The sequence below is a fragment of the Elgaria multicarinata genome, chromosome 5, assembly GCF_023053635.1.
Source record: "Elgaria multicarinata webbii isolate HBS135686 ecotype San Diego chromosome 5, rElgMul1.1.pri, whole genome shotgun sequence".
Classification (NCBI taxonomy): domain Eukaryota; kingdom Metazoa; phylum Chordata; class Lepidosauria; order Squamata; family Anguidae; genus Elgaria; species Elgaria multicarinata.
The window spans coordinates 75,590,893-75,613,877 of NC_086175.1; the positions used below are offsets into that span (position 1 = coordinate 75,590,893).

At 39.3% G+C, this 22,985-nt stretch overlaps 1 protein-coding gene across 4 annotated transcripts in view; it reads left to right on the top strand.

Annotated features, from left to right (window-relative positions):
• The window catches only part of TIAM1 (TIAM Rac1 associated GEF 1), a 246,848-nt gene that overhangs the window by 53,690 nt on the left and 170,173 nt on the right, over positions 1–22,985 (top strand). For all 4 annotated transcript variants that reach the window (XM_063126710.1, XM_063126705.1, XM_063126704.1 and 1 more), the window contains one exon: positions 2,937–3,133. The gene's annotated coding sequence lies outside the window, so the exon portion shown is untranslated. The remainder of the gene's footprint in view (positions 1–2,936; positions 3,134–22,985) is intronic.

Sequence of the window (22,985 nt, forward strand, 5' to 3'; positions counted from 1 at the left end):
GTTAGGTGTTGTCAACAATAGGTACATTTGCTACTTGTTTGTCTCATCAATATCTTCTGAAATTTCATATTTTGTGGACTGATATTTTTCATTAATAAAAACCAAGAGGTAAGATCGTAATTGCTATGTTGAGTCAGCTATATTGAACTCCAAATACGGACAAGACTTAAAGTATGAAAATGATAGCTAGAACATTTTAAATGCTAGAGGTCTCTTAAGCATCTCTCTCTCTCTCTCTCTCTCATTTGTGCATGCACATGCAATAACACACACACAGACACCTGTTTAACCTTCATACCACAGAGGTTTCTGTGGTTCTCTGGTCTGACTTGCAAAGGAAACACACTTAAAAACTGCAAAATTTTACTAGACATTGGTTGTATAATGTAACCAGGAGGAAATACAAATTGTTATATGATTCTTTCATCCTCGATAGCTTAATGGATAATTAAATTTTCTCTACAGTCAGCCATGAGGGAACTATTCTTTTAATTACTGCATCTTTCTTATGCCACGAAAGGCATTCATCCAGAAATATTAGTCTGACGGTTTCTAACATTTGATATGCATACTTCCTTGCAGTTCCTCCTTACTTAGATACAGAACTGTCCAAATGGAAAACATTCTGAGAGGCAAATGGAACTTTACTCTTTTGGTTCAGCAGATGGCAATGACTTTCCTAACGAAAGATATTAATAGCACCAATAGGCTTCACTGTGAACAAAATGTGAGATAGTTCAGTTTATTTTTGTGTATGTTTGTAACAAAAGAACAAAGCACAGTTCTTGGACAAAATATAAAGGAAAAAGTTGCTGCTATCTCAGAGATGTGAGTCTATGCATTGCATACCCTGATGATTCCAAAATGGCTTGAAGAGTACATTTTCTAAACTCCTAAAATAATTTGTTTTTTTATATATATATTTTTACTGAAATAATGCAAACCAGACTTACCAGATAGTGAAGGGAAGAGTTAATTTTAGCTGTGCGTAGCTCAGGAGATGCAGGTTAATTCCCCAGTTCACTGTCTTAAATAGCTTTGGGCAGGTTGCTTCCTCTTGCTTTAAGCTTCCACAAAGTGATGGTAGTGTAATTTTGGAATAACTTCCATTTTTACCCTTTAAAGCATGTAGAATACTGCAAATATCACTTAGTTAGATGTCCAAGAGAATATAATTAATCTATGGGCAATAATTTCTACAGGTTTGTATTGACAATGATGATATAAAATGCTTCTACAAGAAATTAATTCATAATTTGTTAACAGCTATTTGATAGGTTTCAAAACACCTACAGAGGGGTTGATTACTGGCTTTTTAAATGTTAACAGTGCAATCTTATACATGCCTATTCAGAAGTAAGTCTTACATGTAGGCAGAGAGTGGGACTTCTGCTATTTTCTGTATTATCTATTAAGAAAACGAAATGCATTTACAAACCAACTGCAAGTTCTTGCTTCAATTCCCCCCCCCAAAAAAAACTATTTTCATATATGATATTTTATCCAAAAACATTTCCATCTCTCTCTTCTTCCCTTCTTAACATTTCAACCCTTGGATTAGATACTTCAAAACCCCTTATTTACTGGCATAGTCCAGTTTGATTATGAGGTCTGAAAGAAGATCCAGGAATGTTGTTTTTGGTCCTATCTAATCTTACTTAAGTGTACATAAGAAATGAGCCAGTGGATTTGAGTTCATGGGGTAGTTTGCACGTAATGAAAGCCTGTGGGTTAAACAACCCCTTGAGATGTCAAGGACAATCAGGAATGATCAGGCACTTTGCCTGCAGCACCCCAGCCACTTTCGCTTAATCAACAATCTACGATTGGCCAGGTCATAGGTTGTTGAGCATCATGTGCAAACCATGGGATAAGCACTGTATTGTTTGGCCCCTAAGCAAGCCATTGGTCCATGTTTTCACGTCACACTCAGCAACCTACAAAAGCCGACGGTAGGTTGTTGAACAGAAGCGGAAGTGGAAGGAGCACAGAAAACAAGACCCACTTGTGCAAGATATCCCATGGGTTCTTTAAACTTGGGTTGTCATTATGTACAAATTAGGTCTATATCTCAAATTGCCATTGATTCAGAATGTGACCTCTTGAGCAAGTCGGTCTCATTGTCAGCCTATATTCCCCTATCTGTAAAACTGTGGCTGTAATATCCTACATGCAAGACAGGAGTTGTTGATGAATGAGAAGGACCATGAACACTTTGCATGCTAAATGCTTGCTTTTGTGCATATTTACTAAGTAGTTGGGCATAAAATTGCAGAATTGTACTGTAAGAGGTAAAGGATAGTAAAAACCTGTCAGTCCTTACTTCAATGAATTGCAGTCCATCAATGCAAGTATATAAGGTATTCAGCTTCCTTGGTCATTGAACCTTTTATTCTTGCCCAGAAAGGATGAGCAGTTGCAGTGTTAATTATTTTATTCTGCTTACTTGATTATCTGCTGTAAGGTCAGAGTGCAGGCGTTTTTCAATTCTCCTGATAGTCCTCTTTGTAATTACAGGACATGACGAGACCTATACATTTTCCTCTCTCAACCTTAATTTTAAACCTCCCCACCCCCAACTTCTTTTGCAAATCAGATTCTGCTTTGTGGCTGGTGCATGTCAGTACCAAAGCCTTCCCTAGCAACCAGATATTGCTAATAATAGCCCCAAGCCCAGCACCAAAAATATTTAAATGTGGCAGAGTACTTCTGAATAGGAAGATGTTACATTGCCTTCTCCCTTAACACCTTCAGTCTCCTTCAAGTAATAGAAACAAATGAGGCTTATTGTGCTGTAAGTAAAACTCTCTGGGAATAGGGTATGGGCATTTGAGCTGTAAGAGAAATTTCTTTTGATGCTTTCATATTAAAATGCTAGCTGAAGCTGGAGTGTTTTTTTTCCTGATGTGTATCTATGTGTATGATTTAATTTACAGCTTGTGATCTGAACTGTCATCTGCTTGGTGAGCACTTCCTCTTGAGAAACATGTATTGCCTTGAAAAGCCATCCTGTGTTTTGATGTGATCTGCTAAATTGTTGCTGTTGGACCCTGTGTGTGTGTGACCCAGAATACTATACTTCAGGGTTACAGTAACTTCAGGAGCATTTAGCTGTTTTTCTCATGGAGCAGAGGTAGGTATTGATGGTTTTATGATACCTCTTTATCGATCTGTAATGTTTTATACATAATGGGATGGATCCACATGTAATCATACTTAGAACAGACTTACTGAAATCAACAGGACTTAGGTTAGACTAATGGGTCTACTCTAAGTATGGCTAAATCTGAATTGAACATTTCGAGAAATTTTAAAGCATACAATCTTAAAATTGTAAACAATGTTAAATATCATGTCCAACTTTTCTGTCCCAAGGCATTCTCATTGATAGCAAACCATAACCCCACTGTAATCCTACTTTGGGTAAAGTCCATAGCTCAGTGGTATGGAACGTCTTTGCATTCAGGATTTTCTAATGCCACTACACCTGCAAGACCAGGTGGAGGTACCTGCCAAGCCATTTCCCCTCTGTGCACATGAATGGAGTGATTCCTCCATTCACTTATACAGACAGGAAAATGTCATCCTTGCCAAGAAATAGTGCACTCCCCGGACGCTGCTGGCTCAAGGATGCTTGAGGCAGCAGGATCCTTTGCAGGAGGTGGTTGGGTGGGCCTCCAACAAATTTTCAGCAGAGAGGGCCTTTTTTTTGCTTTCTATAGAAGCCAATGGAATGATTCTTAGGCTTGTATAGGGAGTGAAGCAGCTCCATCTCCTGCTGAAAAATGGCTAAACAGGGTGAGGGGTGTTGAAGAAACAAGGACCAGAGACAAAGAGAGAGAAAGGCACCAGAGAGAGGGGGAGAAGGGAAGAAAAAAAAAACAGAGAGTGGGGGAGAATGCAGCAAGAGGAATCAGAATGGTGGGGAGAAAGAAAGAGAGAGGGCAAGGAGTAGGAGAGGGAAAAGCCACCAGAAAGAAAAAAGGAAAGGAAGAAAAAGGAGCAAGAGAAAGAGAGAGAGGGGGAAAGAAAGAAAAGCTAGAGAGAGAGAGAGAAAGAGGAGCCAGAGAGAAGGAAGGAAAAAAAGAAAGAGAGAGAAAAAAGAAAGAGAGATAAGAGGAGCCAGAGAGAAGGAAAGAGAGAAAAGTGACAGAGAAAGAGTGAGAAGACAAGAGTGGGTAGCCCACACACAGGGTGAACATTCAAGCACACAAACACTGATAAGGGGGAACTCCTAACATTTTTGTGATTGGGCCCCCCATTCCTTACAGCAGTAAATTTGTGGCTGTGCCCAGGGTACTTTTTCAAAATCCCAAATGTGCCCATGGACCCAAAAAGTTTGAAGATCCATGATGTTGGACAATACTGAACCAGATGGACCAATGGTCTCGGTATAATCCACCTTCCTGTGTTCTTACTAGCCTCCATCATTGTCCACATCACGGTGAGTCATAATGTCTATGTGTGGTGATCTAGTTTGGTTTGACACAAAGAAAATATCATCATAAATAACAAGCAGTGATCAGGATTGATCAAGGTACATCATTGTAGGTATCTTCATTGTTAAAGACTAGCGTGACAAAGAAGTTCAAATGGCTTGTGCAAATGAACCAAACCACATGTAATAAGGGAAGAACCAGCCCTCTTCTCCCTCCCAGTGTTAACAAATTTGCTCAGCATCATTTTATCTTCAGTTATGATGCACCATAATGCCCAGAACTTGCACTGCTTCTAAATGAAGTATCTGCCAGTTGACTGATAGTCAAAGTTGTAGATTGACTATCACTGACTGGTGACAACCGTAACTGACTATTGGCTCCCATCGCCCCAAAGATCTCCTGACAGCTTCAAATATGGAACTGATGAAAAGACTCCACATGGCTCACATCACACAAGCTTAATACATCAAATTTGTCCTGCATGACAATCAGCAAAAGCATGTATGCCACTTCTTACTATGCATCAAGTTATAGTTTTAGCTGCTATTTTTGCATGCTAAGTTTGGGGAGTAGGATGTTTCTTGAAAGGTGCTATGTGAATAAGTGAACTGTGCTGGAGGATGGGTCATTTATTTTTAACCTTCTGAGGCTCATATGTTTCCCTGTTTTAAACAGGGGAGAAACGTACAGCTCTCTGGATGTTTTTAGACTTAACCCCCCATCCACCCTGAATATTGGCCATCATCCTTAGTCCAGCAATATCTGGAGGGCCACAGGTTCCCCAACCTTGATTTAGAACATCACAGTGAGATCTATATGATTAATATTTTTCCTGTGTATATTCGGTGTGTATATTTTCATCAGAGTAGAGTATTGCTAGTTCAGACTTAAACATTGCCTTTTCTGACAATATTTTTTTCTGTTCTAGTGTTATTCAGTTTACCACATTTTAAAAAAATCTTACGCAAACTGTAATCATGACATAATACATTATATGTATTACTACTATCAATAATATCTTTACCTGGTTCAGTATTACTATGGGGGTGGGTGAGTAAGGGGAATATTAATTAAAAGTAGGATTTGAATTCTCTTTATTAATAAAAAGAGTTCAATGGGAGTAATAAATAAATTAATACGAAGTTTTTGTACATCCATTGCCTTTACTGGGTAAATGCTGGTTTTGCTAGATCAAGTCTTGGGAACAATGATTTGATTGGGAACATTGCCTTATTGGTGTGGGCTGATGATCCTTGCCGAAGTACAAAACATCTATCTCGACATGACTTGCCCTCAAATGTGTGTCGGTGTTTGGTGGGAGAAATAAAACAAAACAATGCTAAAGAGCACACAACTGTATGAAACACGTTATAGTACAAGTCAGATTGTTTTAGACAAGTCAGATTACAGGCCTCCGGTTTTTGTCCCATTTCGTCATGTTTTGACTTCATCAGAAAAACAAGACGAAACAGGACAAAACATAAGACGAAACAGGACAAAAACCGGATGCCTGTAATCTGACTTGTATAAAATAATCTGACTTGTTTAAAACAATCTGACTTGTACTATAACATGTTTCATACAGTTGTGTGCTCTTTAGCATTGTTTTGTTTTGTTTCTATTCAACTGCTGTCCTCTTTGGTTTGTTGTTTGGTGGGGGATCCTGCTCTCCATTTTTGCTGCGCCAAATCTTAAACCTGGTTGTTTGTACAGAGGAGGAGATGGGAAGAGGAAAACCAACACAGCTTCCTGGCTCCTGAATTAGGGATGCCTTTACCATGTTCAAAGCAATTCTTGTGATCCTTCCCACCATATCAACCTGCATACCATCTGTCCTGGACTACAATCCAGAGAGCTACTTAATGTGCACCCAAGGTCTTGTATATATCCAATTGAACTTCTGCCTGTTTCTAAACATTTAAAAGGACATGTGGTAGTAGCATCTCAGAATGAGGGATCAGAGATGGATTGAGAACTCCCTTCCTGCTCTCTTTCTCCCATAATACTAGTTGTTGGAGTCTCCCAGTGGATTGAATAGATCCAGAACAGACAAAAGAAAGTACTTCTTCATCCACTACATAATTTATAGACTTCACTCCCACAGGATGTGGTGGTAGTGATTACTAGTATAGACAGCTTTAAAAGAGGCTTAGGCCACTACCCTATGCATGTTTAGACAGAAAAAAGTCCTACAACTCCTAGCTGTAGGACCTATTACTGTCTAAACATGCATAGGATTGCTCCCCTAGACAAATTCATCGGAAAACTGATCATTGGCTATTAGTAATTATGGCTATGTGTAACCTGTGGATTCAGATGCAGTGTGTCGCTATATACTAGTTGTTGGGCAGCAACAGCAGGAAGGTGATGGCTATTGTCTTCATGTTATATTTGTGGGCTTCCCAGACATCTGGCTGGCTGCTGTGGACAGGAGGATGCTGGGACTGATCCAGCAGAGCATAGAATCCTTTGAAAGCTATATTGAGTTGATTTGTCTCTTCCATATCTAGTGAATAATTTAGTAGATTCCTTTGTGGTAGTATACATATTTCAGAGAATTGAGTCATTGTTGTTGTCTTGGTTAAGATGATCCTTCGAACTATAGTTTGATGGACTGGGACAGAACCATGAGTTCACATGCTGTCCAACTGTGCATGCAGATTGCCTTCCCGGTTTCCAGATTGCTTTAACCAAAATATCTAAATCAGGCAATCTATAGCAAATCATGGTTGAAAGGGGTTTGCAAACCTTGTTTTGGAGTTTAGTACTAACCATGGTTGCCTAATTTAGATGTCATAGCAAATGATGATTAGAGCAACTAGGAAAAGGAGGAGGGAATTGGCATGCAAGGAAGTGGGGTAGAGAGCATGTAAAACTATGCCATTTTTTTCAATTCTCCCAACCACATTTCAGAGAATTTTAATGAATCTGGGCCACTGCGTGTTTGCTCCTTGACCAGGCAGTGAAATGACATTTTCTTTTCATAATGATATGATTAAAAGTGATGACAAAAGAGGAGGGTATGCCTCAATTTCCAGTAGTAAATCTCAAGTATAACACATTTTTCTACTTATTGATCAAAGCATTTTCTTCTACATCTGGCATCATCCTTCCATCGCTGACCAGTTGCTTTTGTATTTAGAGGAAGAAGGGGAGGAGTATCAGTCGTACTTTATGTGGTTGAGTTTCCTTCCTGTCATATGCAATAACAAGACTGCATCCTGAAACCTGGGGTTTCCTTACTCTGATAATTGATCTCATAATAAAATATTGTAATGTGCCAGATAACATTTAATGTTTTCTGCCATGTTCTTCTCAGTAACACAGATTAAATCTATTTCTATTGCTGCAAATTCACTATATTGTGATATAGCAAATCTGCATATTGGTATATAGAACAAGAGAAGCTGCTATATTTTAATTAGTTCAATGAATCATAGTAGGGATCAGATGTATAGTTCGCATTAAATAACTAAGTCAGAATTTAAAATTAAGCTGTATTTCCTAGCATATTTCTCCCATATGCTTTCAGTTTCTTAAGTTTAAGTATATACAACATCTGTTAGTCCTAAATAATATTGTATTTATTATAATATGTTATTTATTACTGAATTAATATTAAGCTGGCTTCTTTTTTTGTGCCATGAAAATTTTCAAAAGCTAGTTGGCTGTTCTGATATGGGCACCATTAAAATATTTGAATAAAAGAAAGTGGTACTGTCTGTATTTGAGTTAGGTAAAAGGTAACTCTCATAATGTTATGCATTGTATAGGATTGAATCTCAATAACCGTAAGATGAATTCCACTGATGGAACAGGGCTCTCCTATCTCTTCTTCCTAGTTGCTGCTCCTTGTGGGCCCCCCAAAAGCTGCTTCTGAGGGTCAGGGAACCCTTCGAAATCATGTGTGATGTTGTACATAAGCCTCAAATGTATAATCAGGGCTCTACAGTCCATCATGGACAATGATTTAATAAGAAGCCTTTGAGTGGTAGGCCTATACTTGCTTACAGGCAGCCCAGAACCCTATAGTAGCTACTCGCCAGCAACAAACAATCACATAACCAAGATGCAGACTCAAGAGCCAGACCCAGATGCCAACTCTTGTCCCTATATATATTCTGGAAACCTGATTGCAGGGCCTTATAATGTCATCCACGACTTCAGGGGTTCAAATACGAGCTTATGTCCCAATGTGATCAATGCCACCATCTGCCAGCAATGCCTTTCTGCGTTCTACACAAGACAAACAAGCCAGTCACCGCACAAGAGAATGAATGGATACAAATCTGACATTTAACAACAATGGCAATATTCAAAAAACAGCAGGGCTCCATTTCAACCTCCCAGGGTACTCTTGGCACTGACCTTACAGTAGCCATGCTTGAACAAAGGAACCTCAAAAGGAGATTGCAACATGAAACAACTGAATTGCAATTTCACAAGATGGTCAACTTTTCTCTCTTGAGGCTCTGATATTGACACTTAAAAAAAAAATCGCACTACATGTGTTAAGTAACTCACCAATGCAAAGATGTCTGTGTTATCGCCCAACAACTGTTTTGTGAATGAACATTTTTAATAAGACCATTATCACTGTTTCAGCATGCTTTCATTTCCCCTTGACCTCACCATTTACAAGCCTTCAACCCCCACAACCTTGTATACTACCTGTAACTCAGGAGAACACTTCATCCATCTGATGAAGTGTATCCCAGTCTACAAAACGTTATGCTGGAATATATTTGTTAGCCTTATAGGTGCCACAAGAGTCTTTTCAATGTATGAATGATCGATGAGCAGCACTGTTGTGGCTTTCTCCATTTATAGGGTTCACTCTTCTGAGAAGCCCACTAAATCATGCTTCTTTCCAGGTTTCAGCATCAAGCAAAGGTGTTTGTTTTGTTTTTATTCTGTCAGGCTTTTGATGGACCTCTATTGTCTTTTGATTTAGTGAACTCCTTCTATAGATGGCCTGGTGCTGAGTTGCTGCTACTCTAAATTCTGCTAGTTTTTTTAAAACAACAACAACATATTTTAGATATTTTCATATGTTATTTTAAGGCCTTTATTTTGTACGTCTGTGCTTTTTGTATCCTCCTATGTTTTTGGCCCTGACACGGGGCATTTAGGGTTTTTTGGACAGGTGGTTTAAATTTTTTTAAAATAACCAACAAAGGCTATCACTTGGATTGCACCCTAAATACACTTTGTGAACAACTAAAGTTGTGACTACATCAAATCCACACCCAACTGGGTTTAGGATTTATATTGTCGAAGCAAGACTGGCACAACAAGTTGCAAGTGCTGCCTAACAACATGTTGCAACTTCAAGATCATTCAAATCAAACTTTGATATATGTGCAAAGCAGGTCTGCAACTTGTACTGTGTACATAAAGTTATGGGAAGCGCACACCCTATGTGTACATGAAGGATAAAATTGTGTACAGGGGTGGCTGAATCTGCTTTTCTTTCAATTCTTTGACTTTTTCTTTCGGAAGTGGGATAAAGACAGGAACACCAAAACAATAATTGCATTCTGATTTGAATGACTTCACAGAATTGATCCTGACACTTGGCAGACATGAGAATCAGAATTAGCGTGTTTTATTGAATGCCCAATCCTAATTTTGTCATGGATAATAAACCCCTAAAATGAATGGGTGTGGGTTTTTTTAAAAAAGACAAACTTTTCAAAATTTGCAGTGCAAATGTAAACATCAGTTCCTAAATCGTGAATTTAATCTATATTTTTGTTTGCTTTTAGAAATGGAAGAGAAGTGACAGTATAATGTTCTTGAGCAAAGGAAAGGTTCTGTGAGCACTTTCCATAATTGGGGAAGGGGGAGAGATTTGAATACTTCCTAAATGAGAAGTGAATAGACTCTGCATCTGCTTTGTGTGGGAGTGTAGTCTCAGAATTCTCCCTGACAGCTGTAGTATCTAGCTAATACTGTTCTTTTACTCCTACGCTCTGAATACTCTTCCCTACACTCTCTTGGTTCAGATGAAATCCCCCTGCCCCAATTGAGGATCAAAAAATTAGGCATTTTAGGTGCTCAGATCTAAATCTGTTGCCTGTAACAGCAAATTTCTGCCACCATATGAATGAAAACCATCTACTCTGCCGGTCAGTCTTGCGCATGGCAACACAGAAGGCACGATTTTTTCAAGCCTTTAATGATCCCACCAGATATTGCACCTTTTGGGTGGTGGTGGTAAAGTGTTCTGCTTTGCATATAAAGACAAAGTGAACTCTCATTTTAACATGAGAATGTGGGGCAGCATAAACTGATCTTTCATAAAGGTCTTACAATGGATCAGTCTGGTGACCTCCAGTTGGACTATAACTTCCATCATGGCTATTGGAGTTGTAGTCCAAGACATCTGGCGGGCACCACTTTGGAGAAGGTTGCAACAGATAAATGGCGATGTTGGGGAAAAGAACCTTTGGTCTTTGCATCTGGAAATTGGCCTCATGTCCTCCTGTTCTGAGATCTTGATATGGCAGGACTGGCCAGAGCAGTGATGAGTACTTACATGAGTAAGAGCAGATCAGGCAATGAAAGAAATGGTGGTGATGGAGTCTTTACCAGCACTGAGGGGTAGCTGAGTTTCCTTAGATGGCCTGTTCCTCATCTTGAAGAGTAGCAGCAGGTCCTGGAGTTTATATAGGAGGAAGTGGAAAGTGTTTCCTCTTGATTCTTCTAGCCATGTTGTTCTGCCCAGAGGCTTCCTCCTGCTTGCCTGAAGGGACTGCAGTTCTGGCTCTGATTAGCTGTCCTGGTGGCACAGTGAATAAAGAAGCTGATGCCTGAATCCCAGAGCTTTCAATTCAAGCTCCCGCAACACCTGTCAAGAGAAATCGAAACTGTGGCTGCTGTGGTTGACACCAATGCACTAGCTTATGTAGTGGTAGCATAATGATGTTATTTACAATTTGTGAGTTGGGAACATAAGAAAATAAACTGTTGGGTCAGACCAACGGTTTATCTTGTCCAGCATTCTCTTCTCACAGTGACCAACCAGATGCCTGTGGGGAGCATTCTGCCTCTGATATTGGAGGCAATATGTAGCCATCATGACTAATAACCATTGATAGACTTATCCTCCATGAATATTGCAACAATAAAACGTAGTGCTACAGTAATATCCTCAATGCTTTATGATGAAGAGAAATTCTGAGAGAAAAACTGTAGACATTTAGATGTCAGGTTAAGACCTTCTTCTTTAAGCAAGCATTTAGCCCTTAATCTATTGCTTTACTAATTTTACGGTTGGCTCCTAAATGCTTTAAATATTTTAATGTTTTTAATGTTTGATTATTATTTTGTTAGTTGTATTGTATCATTTATTTATTTTTGGTTATGTTGTTGTTTGGTTTCATGATGATAAATCACCCTGAGGGCATTTGTGGTATAAACATCTAAAAATTTGTGGTACAAAAATCTAATAAATAAATGAAATAAATAAATAAATAAATAAGCAAAGCAATGGAAGCCTTTCATGTAATCTACCAGGCACTCAGCAGTAGATGTTCAGACTAGTATTGGGCAAAGGGTTGAAGTCAGGGATTATGGAAACAGAGATAAGCATAGAACAGGAAAAGGCTGTTTGAGTTCTGTGAGAATGAAAATGGTTGAACTTTGAGGACAGTTTTAGTCACCCAGCCACCCAGAAATCAGTCAAAAGTTGTCGGCAGAAGAAGGTGGGACTTCTTTTCTTAGTAGTAGTAGTAGGGGGAGAAACTGTAAGGAGGCATAAATGGCTAACAGCAGATGGAAAAGAGGAGATGGGAAGCAAGTTGAGATAACAGGATGAAAGGAAGAACCAGGAAATTGTCATATCAAGAGGGTTATAGATGGTAAAAGAAACATATCTGAATCATAAAAGAATGAAGAAGAAAAGAGCCAAACAAACAATTAAGCTAAGTCACACCTACTTTGATTAGCAACAGAGGTGTGCATCTTTAATGTGTTTCTTAGAAAAATAGGCTGAACTGAACATTTCCCCCCACTATTTCTGCATAGTAATATATCAAAGGAATAATAGAGCAAACTGCAAAGTCTGCAGTAGGCTTCTATTTTGGTCACCACTGGGTTCAGAAAACAATGTTGTATTTGTAAAGTAATATTTGAACCATTCCTCAAATGAAATAGTACCTTGGAACTTCATGATCAAGTTTGGTCAATATATTTAGGTATATTAGGAAAATATAGCTGCTAGCCATAGGGGGCTTGGGTACTGAGTAACGTTATGTAACGTAGCCTGTGCCTGTGTTTTTTTAGTTCAAATCAAACAGACCTGGGTGCGTATTAAATTTGTTTCAAAACTGTCATTGCCATGGAACTAAATTTGCAGAGTTGCTCAAGAAAGACAATGCAAATTAATACTGCTCATGTTAATTTGGGATTATTATAAATCCTGAAAACAAAGATAGCCATGCTGGTCTATGAGGGGGAAAATCCACTTTGTAGTCTTTTCAATGCCACACTGAAAGGTTTTAAAAATCAAATTAAGATGGAATGTTTTCTTCTTAAAGGGTTTCTTGCAAAAATTATCTTACTATTTCAGCTTTTCCCAAGCTAGTGCCCTTTAGAAGTGTTGGACTACAACCTTCCTAATGCCTTAGACACCATGGCCAATGGCTTCCGTTCATCATACTGGCTGGGGGATTATGGGAGTTGTACTACAACTCTGGAGGGCACTAACTTGGGGGAGGTTGCTTTACTGTTTATCAAGTATATATTAAACTGATGAATAAATGCCTCCAAACCTTAACAAATCAATACGCAAATCTGAGTATAGGCAATGTAAAATTTGGATGCTTAAGAAGATTCATGCTTTCTCTGCTCTTGGTCACTAGTGCTACATAGATGACATTTCTATAAGGCAAATAAGGTCTCATGCTTAGGTTATTATGAGTTACCAATAGTTTGAGTGAACAGTGTGAAGAAGTGGGGTGGTGTAAGATAGGTTGAGCAACTATAGACAGGCAGGTGCAGCAGTCATCCAGGGCGGAAGATAAAACGTGTTTAACAGGTTTTATGTATGTGACATAAACAAGGGTGATTCAAAATATACAAATGTGGAAGAACTGGGAACGGTTGTTCAAGTGGTATATTTGTCTCAATAATGGTGTTGGCTGGGAGGTGCTCTTGATGCACCTAAAGGAGGCTGTAGACAATTTTCTTAGAAAAATAGCAGCCCGGGCATGCATTCCTACTTGCCAGGAAGTGTAAGAGCGTTCCAGAAAGGAATAGCCATTTGGCATCAGTACAGACTTTAGTGAACGATTGGTGCAGTGCTGTCATCAGTCACTCACCTTATCCCTTCCTTCCTGAGCTGTGGCACTTATTATGGAAGAGGAACAGCTGCTCCTTATCTATGCTCTGTGTCATGCAACCTCCATATTAAGTTCCGTATAATTCAGTGCCCAATGTCCACGTCTGATGGTGGCAGGGCCACCGTGTGTGGGTGTGTGCATGTGTGTATGTGTCTGGTGCCCTTCTAATCCCCAGGCCCTCAGAAGGTGCCTAATCATGCTGGCTTCCAGCATGATTGGGCACCACATAGGGTAAGTTGCCATTTGGTATTTACTTTTCAAAGTTCCATTGTATACACATGAAATCTCAGCTGAAAACTATAGACCAGGGGCAGTGCACTTTGGATGCCTGGTGCTCCCCAAGGTGCTCTACCTCTCTGACTTTTTAAATTTCCTTGTCACCTGTGAGTTAAAATGAGTTTAGTGTGTTGGGGCTCAGTCCCCACCTCTGCCTTGCACTGTCTTTTAGTTCTTTTGTCTTTTGTGACTAGCCATGATCCCACGGCAGCCATTTTGTGGTGGTGCCAAGGTCAGTTTCTCAAATTGCCAAATCTGCCCCTGGATCATATACCCCTGCTGTAGTCTGAACATACAGTAATATCTAGAAGGTAATGTTTATTGTAGTAATTATTCTCAGTTACTGATCTCTGGAGCGTTGCTGCGGATTGGTAATTGACTGTCTGCTAGACCCCAGCAATGGAGGCACTTCTGCTCTCTTGTCTTCCACCAGCAATAAATACTGCCCTTTCCTCTCATCAACATGAAGCTGAGGTACTCTGCAGTGATCTCCGCACCAAGGCTTTAGTCATTAGAGGGATTGAAATTAGTGGGAATGGGAATAGCTAACATGAGAATTAAAATACCATTATATGCAGATAGACTATGCTATGCCATAAAAGAGATTAAAGAACAAATAATGAATATGTTTAAGGTTGGTTGTAACGGTCTGAAATGAACAGCACCTGTTGCAGTGGCACCAGAGAAACAGAGACCCAGGAGAAAGGGCTGGCTCTGGGTTAGAGGGGACCCTGGGCGGAGTGTGTTCTAGAGGTCTTTGTCAATAAGCTGTGGTGGGCTTCCCTGGCTGTAGGGGCAGCACTTCAGTTAGTGCTGGTCAGCTGGGTCTAACCACTTTATTAATCTCCCAGAATGCCGCAGAATGATGCTAAGTCAGGCACATTGTGGGAAATTAAAAAGGTAGCCAGATCCAGGCTCCTGACACTGCTAGAGTGCCGAGGCAGGCATCAGCAATGAGCCCTACCAGGCAGTTGTCCAAGGATTCTGGGTGCTGACTGTGCCAGGAGAGTTGTATGACTGTGACTTCAGTGGTTTCTAGTGTCAGAGTTCAGGGAATTTTCCTTAACATTCTTTGAGTGCTGACACTGCATCGGAGGGTATATATTTTGCACAAAAAGTTGTTTCAAGGACAGATATAATTAGTTGCACGCTCTGCATAATGTGAAGCAGTCAAACCAGGTTATGGATTTGTTCCAAATATTCATTTTCACTCATACTAAATATTGGTGATTTGCGGGGGGATAAATCTGAAGCAGCTGCAGCTCCCTTTAATTTTTAAATTAAATGTATAGAGAAGATCAGGGACACCAAGAAAGCAGTTCATTCAACGTCAGGCTTTTGAAACAGACAACTTTACTGCTCTTCTAAATAGGGCAAGAGAACAGCACTTTTGGGCACAAGCTAGGGTGTCATTGCAGAGGATGTGATAGCAGATGGTGTTGCATTGAAGTAGAAAATGCATATCATACATGCAAGAATGAAAGGTCAGTGATAAATGGAGAATTTTTAGAAGACTAATGCCTGGCAGAGAGTGAAAATTCTGTCATCTAGACTGGGGAGCTCTATGTCTTGTTCTAGCAGACAGGTGAGCTGGCAGCTACCTGGGGCCACAAGTTGGGCCCAACAATATTCCCTGTTGCTTCATAATTGCTTCGGGCACATTGAGCAGCCTTCTCCAAACTGGTAGCCTCCAGATGTCTTGGACTGCAGCTCCCATAATTCCCAGCCAGCGTAGCCAATGGTTGGGGAAAGTTGACATAAGAGTTCATCATGGTCTACAGTTTGGGCGCTACTGATTCAGACCACAATCAGTGAATTTACTAAAGGCACATTATTTTGTGCTAGCAAAATACATGTCATCACGGCACTCTGTGAATGGTGGGGTTGTATTTTGCATGGCCCCCTAGGATGGGTGCATTGGGTTGCTTCACTTCTCTGCAGAATGACCCAGTCAGTGGTGGTTGGGCCACCCAATGTTACAGCTGGAGGGCAGGTTAACTACTTACTTTACTTTCTCCCATCTAAGTGAATATTTGCCATTTACTCTTTGGGATGTGAGCTGAACTTGATCTATGCCCCTGGTGACCCCACCAGCTGAGAGCCCTGCCTGCTTCTGTGTGCATAGCCACACTTTGAGTTCTGTTGCTTTTGTAGAAATAGTTCTTGTCTGAAGGGCATATAATTTGTGGCTCACAAATTGATGCTTTTGACATGGTTTACAGTGGTTTCTAGGTGGTATAAATATAATCACAGTGTCTGGCCCAGTGTGTGTGAGAATTAGGGCTTTCCTTTCAGCTACTTTTCTCTTCTCTCTCTAATACGGAAGCAAGAAACAGTCTTTCTGATTTCCGCTGACTGGGTAGTATCCATTGTTACTGGATACTAGTAACAGCATAGTATCTTATGTAGAGTGGAACCATTGAAATGAACTAAGTCCCATTCATTTCAATGGGTGTACTCTATGCAGGACTAACATTGGATACTACCCTTTGTGTATATTTTATTTCAAAAAGGCCATCCAGCTCTTTTAGGCAGAATCTACACTACTGATTTAAAACAGTTTATAACAGTAGTGACAACAGTTGGTTCCCAGGACACACTCCAGATACAGTTTTCAAAATGTTTTCAAAGTGTCATATCCTGCTTGGTGTAGATCTGCCCCAGATTCAATGATTGAAATAGCTCCTGGATTGTGTTTTATTTTATTCTGTCATATTCTGAATCCATCAATCTGTTATTTTGTTTTTAGAAGAGTAGCTTTTCCCATGTTGGAAAAAGCGACTGTGTTAGGGATGGCCTAATACTTCTTGAAACACTTCTTGTTTCCATGAATGAAAAATGATGGATGATGGTTATCATGGGAAGACAGGGAAGCATATCCAGCCATGTATTTAAATGAATAGATAACATATCATGATTTAAGATGGAAATTAAATTGATACAATGCTACTGAAATAAATTCAACTATATGAATGTATGCTATGACCTCTTTGGAGGATGTTTGTGTCACAATTTATTTCACATGGAACAACTTGTATTTCTAAAGGTATCTTATGAAAGCATTACTAGCCTTAAGAATTTACTAAATAGATTTAAATTTATTTATTTAGTCTGACCTTGGCATAATATATAGTGCCACTAACCAATATTTTTCTGTTAATGTAAGATTTGGACTGGCTAGTTCCTAAAAAAGCAGATACTTCCATGTTTACTACATCCATCAAACGAACATTGCAAATCGATGTAATTCTTTTCACCCGGGTAGAAATTGACTTGGGATTTTAGTTGTGGAAAGCAACAAGTTGCATTTTTGCAGAATCCTAATGATTCCAGGCATTAATGATTATGGAACAGTAGATACCATTAAAGAAAAAGAGGACATAGGATAGACCATTAAGGCTGCAACCCTATCCCCATTTACCTCAGAGTAAACTTAACTGAACTCAGTGGGGCAAACTTCTGTGTAGGCAAGTATAATTCTGTGTTGTTACACTGTAAGGATGAAATCCTAGGCAAACTTATTTAGAAATAAGCCCAATTAAATTGAGAATAATCATGCATACTTCCAAGCAAATATGCATTGCACTGCAAATATGCATTGCACTGTTTCCTCTTCTCCAAGCTCCAGAGGTAGTGTGGAACTGAAATGCCTTGTTCTAGTGCCCTTCGCATATGCTTCTAGCAGTATGGAAGCCACTTCTACATGGTATGATCCCACATTAGGTACATGTGTGAATAACAGAACCATAGGGACCTGTCACATATCAAGCCAGATCATTATTCTGTCTAGCTCAGTATTTTCTAAGCCACACTTCTCCAATGAGGTGCCCTCCAGATATTTTGGACTACAACTCCCAGTATTCTTGACCATTAGCCATGCTGCTGGGAGTTAAAATCCAAAACCGGGTTGGGAAAGGCTGGCCCATGCTGACTGGCAGTGTCTCTCCAGAGTTTCAGTCAGGTGTCTTTTCCATTCCCAGTTGAGAGATGCCAAAAATTGGACCTAGAACTTCCTCCATGCCGAGCATGGGCTCTAAGGGGCAGCCATGTAGGCCGTTCCTACATATTTGGCACTAATATTTGGGGAAATGGACATGATTTCTCACATATACACAGTCATGTTATTTGCACTTACTGCAGTGTAGAACCACATTGCATAAAAACTGTTCCCAAGAGGCTGGGAAGGTGTGTGAAGTGCACCTCTGTCTAATCCAAGCATAGACATACCCTGATATATATGCAGTGCAGCCCATAGACTTGAACAAACCTTTAAAACTGCTGCCCAGCTGATTGTCCTACCTTAGTTCATCTGTACACATTTTCAGTTGTGGTCATTTCCACCTTGCCCGTTTATTGTGGGCTTTTTATACCTAATACTTGACGTTGTTCAGAATCACAGGAAAACACACCCTTATGGTTTATATAAATTTGCTAATACCTTATTGGGAAGGGAATACTGTAAATCAAAGCATTGGTTTAATTATATATACAGAGGTCCCGATATCCTAAATGTGAGTAACAGCATTTACTGTCCTCTCTGCAGTTCTGTGACAAACTTGGTATAAATATGCTTATGAACCTGCAAGACACAAAGGTGGCAATGGTGCTTTAATAATCAGTCCTGGTAATGCTTGAGCAAGAGATTTAATAGGTCTACTCAACACGTTTCAAGGTAGCTACAACCAACTGGAGAGCACTCAACAAAGATAATTAAAGCTTTGGAATGTGTGAAAGGGAAGTTTGAAGGAACAGTTCATGCTTAAAGGGAAGAAGGATTAAGTGGAGGGTATGGCAAATTTAAAGATCTGAAAGAGTGTCATAATAGTGGAAGAAATGTACATGTGCGAGCACCGACACATGCACACAGACATATTGGATTCCCAGAGAGAAGGAGTTCAAGTTGTTGCAAAGCAGGTTTGCTGTCAGGAAATGCTCCTGAGAGGAGTGGTGCAATCTTTCCTCAGATTGTTTTAAGGTGTCAAGGGATGTTCTCTTGTCAAGTGAGTTTAAATCTAGGGAATCCCTTCTTACTCTTGTGATTTCTGCAACTAACCAAATAATGTCCGCATCTCCCAGGCTATTCAGATACATGAGATTATACTATCACTAAAATATATTTTAAAAATCTTTACAATATTTATATATTTTTTAAAAAGTTCTACATAGCTTTCATGTATTAAAATACCTATGAATTTTGTAAAAATTGGACCAGCATCTTGATTAATTTTTAAAAATCCCACCCTTTATTGCTTTGATTCAGACTCTTAAATTGTGAAATTGACAAATCCAATTTGCTATTCTTCTCTTGGTGCTCTGATATGGAGAAGAAATGCAGTCTGACAGTACTGGAGAACAAAATGGCAGAGTTAGAAAACCAGGCAGAGGCTTGGGGACTGAAGGGGCATTTGAATATGAATGCCTTTAAATGGAAAAAGCAACTCAAGTATACAGCTCTGCATGAAACCAGCTGAAAATGTTCATAATCTGCGTCCAAGGCTTTGCAAATTTCTAATCACAAAGGCTGTTTAAATGTTTGCCTCACAAGATGGTGTTAACACAGCTGGCCTAAGAGCTGTCTTTTGTCTGCATAGTTATATATGTGCACTTTAGGAATGCATATCGTGCTCTGTGCACCTGCAGCCTTGAGCCATCCTGGACTCTGATATCCCCATGGACAAGCAGCTAATACTGGCAGTAGGTTTTATAGATAGTTCTCCCTCCTGCATCGTGGATTCAGTACTAAATTTGATGTGCACAAGTCAAGAACTTGCTCACTTAAGTTGATAATTATTTCCCTGCTGAGGTGCTATGAGGGTATGACAGAACCAGCTCACGGTGTAGAAACAATTTGTTCAGGTCACCAAGGGCAGCATTCTTTGCATACCTAAACTTGTAGCTTTTGGTAATCTCTCCCGTACTGCCCCAATGTAAGTAATGCAGTCAGTTTAAATTATAACTCTTTTTCTTATGGTAGAGCAGACCTACACTGTGGCCCTCTGGGGAATTCCAAATACCAAATGTTTACCCCTGGATTCCCACCTGCAGAGGAGGCTGTGGGGGTGGGAAACAAAATGGTAAAAGAAGGGCAGAGGTTATGTGGGAAATTCTGACAGAGCTGGATCAGCATTTGGTTGTTCTTTGTTTATTTATTTGAGTTATATCCTGCATTTCCACCAAAAAATGGTGCTCAAGGCAGCTAAGAATAATAAAACCAAGATTAAAATAAAATAATAATAATAATAATAATTAAAACAATAATAAAACAAGTAAATTAAAAGCACAAGAGAGGAAGAGTACCCAACCAAAGAGAGTCACCTTCAGCAATAGGCCAGAACATTCTACTTCGTGAGAATTTCAACAATGAAGTATTAACGACTACTGCTAAGGGCACTTTTTAGCTGTTCTAGTGAACCAAGAACTGAAGACTTAGCCAACATATATTGCCCTAGTGATTTATTTATTACGTTTATATCCCACCTGACCTCCAATGAGCACAAGACAGCATGCATAGTTCCCCCCAACCTTTATCCTTGCAACAACCATGTGAGGTAAGTTAGGCTGAGCTGTCTGGGCAAAAAGGGATTTAAACCTGGGTCTCTCCATTCTCATCTAATAAATTAATCATTTTAGCACACTGGCCGATTGTGGCTGCGTCTTCAGTATTTTCACAGGCTAGGGAGCTACTCTACAAGGATGGGAAATAAATTAATTTCTGGACCCTGCATACTAGATGGAAGCACCAAAGGCAAGCGTGTGTACGCACACACGCACACACACACACACACACACACACAGTCTAATATTAGGTTAACTATTCTGGATAATACGAATGTATGAGAAGCTGTTCCAGGATATATGAATGTTTCCCCAGCGTTTTGAAAGATAATATTTTCTGCTAGACCATTTAAGGCTGCCTTCTTCCAGATGTACCCCCTCACTCCCTCTGAGCCACTACTTCAGATCCTCCAGCTTTATGAAGCTAGGTGGGTAGCTGCACTGTCTGGACTCTAGAGCATTTTCTGGGTTGCGCCCCATCTTGTGGAATGTTCTGCCAACAGAGATTCATCAGACACCAATACTGTACTGCTTTCAGCTGTGTATAAAAATCTGGCTAAGAATTAGTTTGGTTACAATTGTAATAACACTTGGTTGTCATTTTGTATGGCTAACTGCTGTTCTTACCCAACTGTTGTTCGTTAATTTGTTTTTTTGCAGAATTATTTTAAATATTAGTGATTTTGTCCACTGCCTTGAGTTCTTTCTCTAGGAAACAGGTGTAATATCAGCTTTTAAAATAAAATAACATTTTTTCATTTTCCAGATCAAAAACGTGAAATTGCCCCCTAGCTATTTCTGAGCTCATCCCAGACTTACAAAAATAAGGCATCAGTGGACTTAACTAGACCACCTTCATGGGTAATAAACATTTCCTTCCTGTCAGATTAAGCTTTCATCCAAAACATCAAATTCCATATCACACAACATTTAGAAACAAATACAAGAGAACACCTCTTGGTCACTCCTGTGAGACACATAACAGGCACATCTAAAGGGATTCATAGTTTCCTACAAACAGTGAGTTGGGGGCAAGGGAAATAAACTAGAAAAAAGTGATCATCTTAGAAACCAAAGTTAAACCATCCCTTGAACTTTGCAATAACTCAGCAACACCTTCAACATTTTTATATTCTAGTTCAGGCAATATATGAGGTTAATAAAAATGCATTTTGAACAAGAATTTACTTTATCCTTTATCAAACAAAAATGCTATATAAATAAATAATAATAATAATAATAATAATAATAATAATAATAATAATAATAAGTTCAGGGAAAAGGCTGGTAGAATTAGCATTCTATCTAAAAACAAAACAGTGTAAAAAAAGAAATAAATTGATTAAACTTTTTTTAAAATCCACCATACAAATGCTGAACATATATTTTTCCCCAGGGACCTTTTTCTTAAGGCCTAAAACAAACAAAATTTGACAATATTTAAAACAAGTTAATCTTAAGTTAACTTCTCATTCACAGATACAGAAATAAATAAATATTTCTCAAATATAAATGTTAAATATAACAAAATGTTGATATCACTTTAAAATAGCCACAGTAGTATAACTGTTTTTTAAAAAATAAAAAATTATTACAGAATGTGATTAAATATTTTACGTTTCTCATTAAAGATGACTATTTCAATCCATGCAAAGCCATGTAATATAATAAACAAAAAACATAACCAATAATCCTATGAATTCACAAGGTGTTTCACAAAGTGTCACACATTACATTCACTCGTTGTAATCTAAAAAATTCAGCTTTCCACTCAACGTATTGTATTATAGCAATTAACATGAGATACAAAGTTTTAATCTTCTAATAGTCATCTGAAATAGGCCTTGAACAGCCTCTTACATTTTCTTTCTCCATTCTGAAATCCAAAATTTAGGGAGCAATCCTAAGCAAGTTTAGACAGAAGAAAAGAAGTCCTACATGGCTGGCTGGGGAATGCTGGGAGTTGGACTTTTTTGTGTCTAAACATGCATAGGATTTCACCATGAGACTCTAGGACAGCGGTCTTCAACTGGTCCAGACCCAAGAACCACCTCAGACTCCCAACCTGTAACATGGGACCCACTTTCTCGATTTCACAATTTTGCAACATGGCAGCAATAGCTTTGCTGCAACTCATCTGGACTGATCTTGTGATCTACTTTTGGGTCGCAGTCCACCAGCTGAAGGCCACTGCTCAGGGACAGCCTTCCCCAACCTGGCATGCTTCAGATATCTTGGGCTGTGACTCTCATAATTCCCAGCCAGTAGGGCATCGCTGGCTGGGGATTCATTGAAACCTACTTCAACTGTGGATTCTAGATTTCCCCCCTCATGGACCAGCACAGCTATCTTTATATATCTATCTATC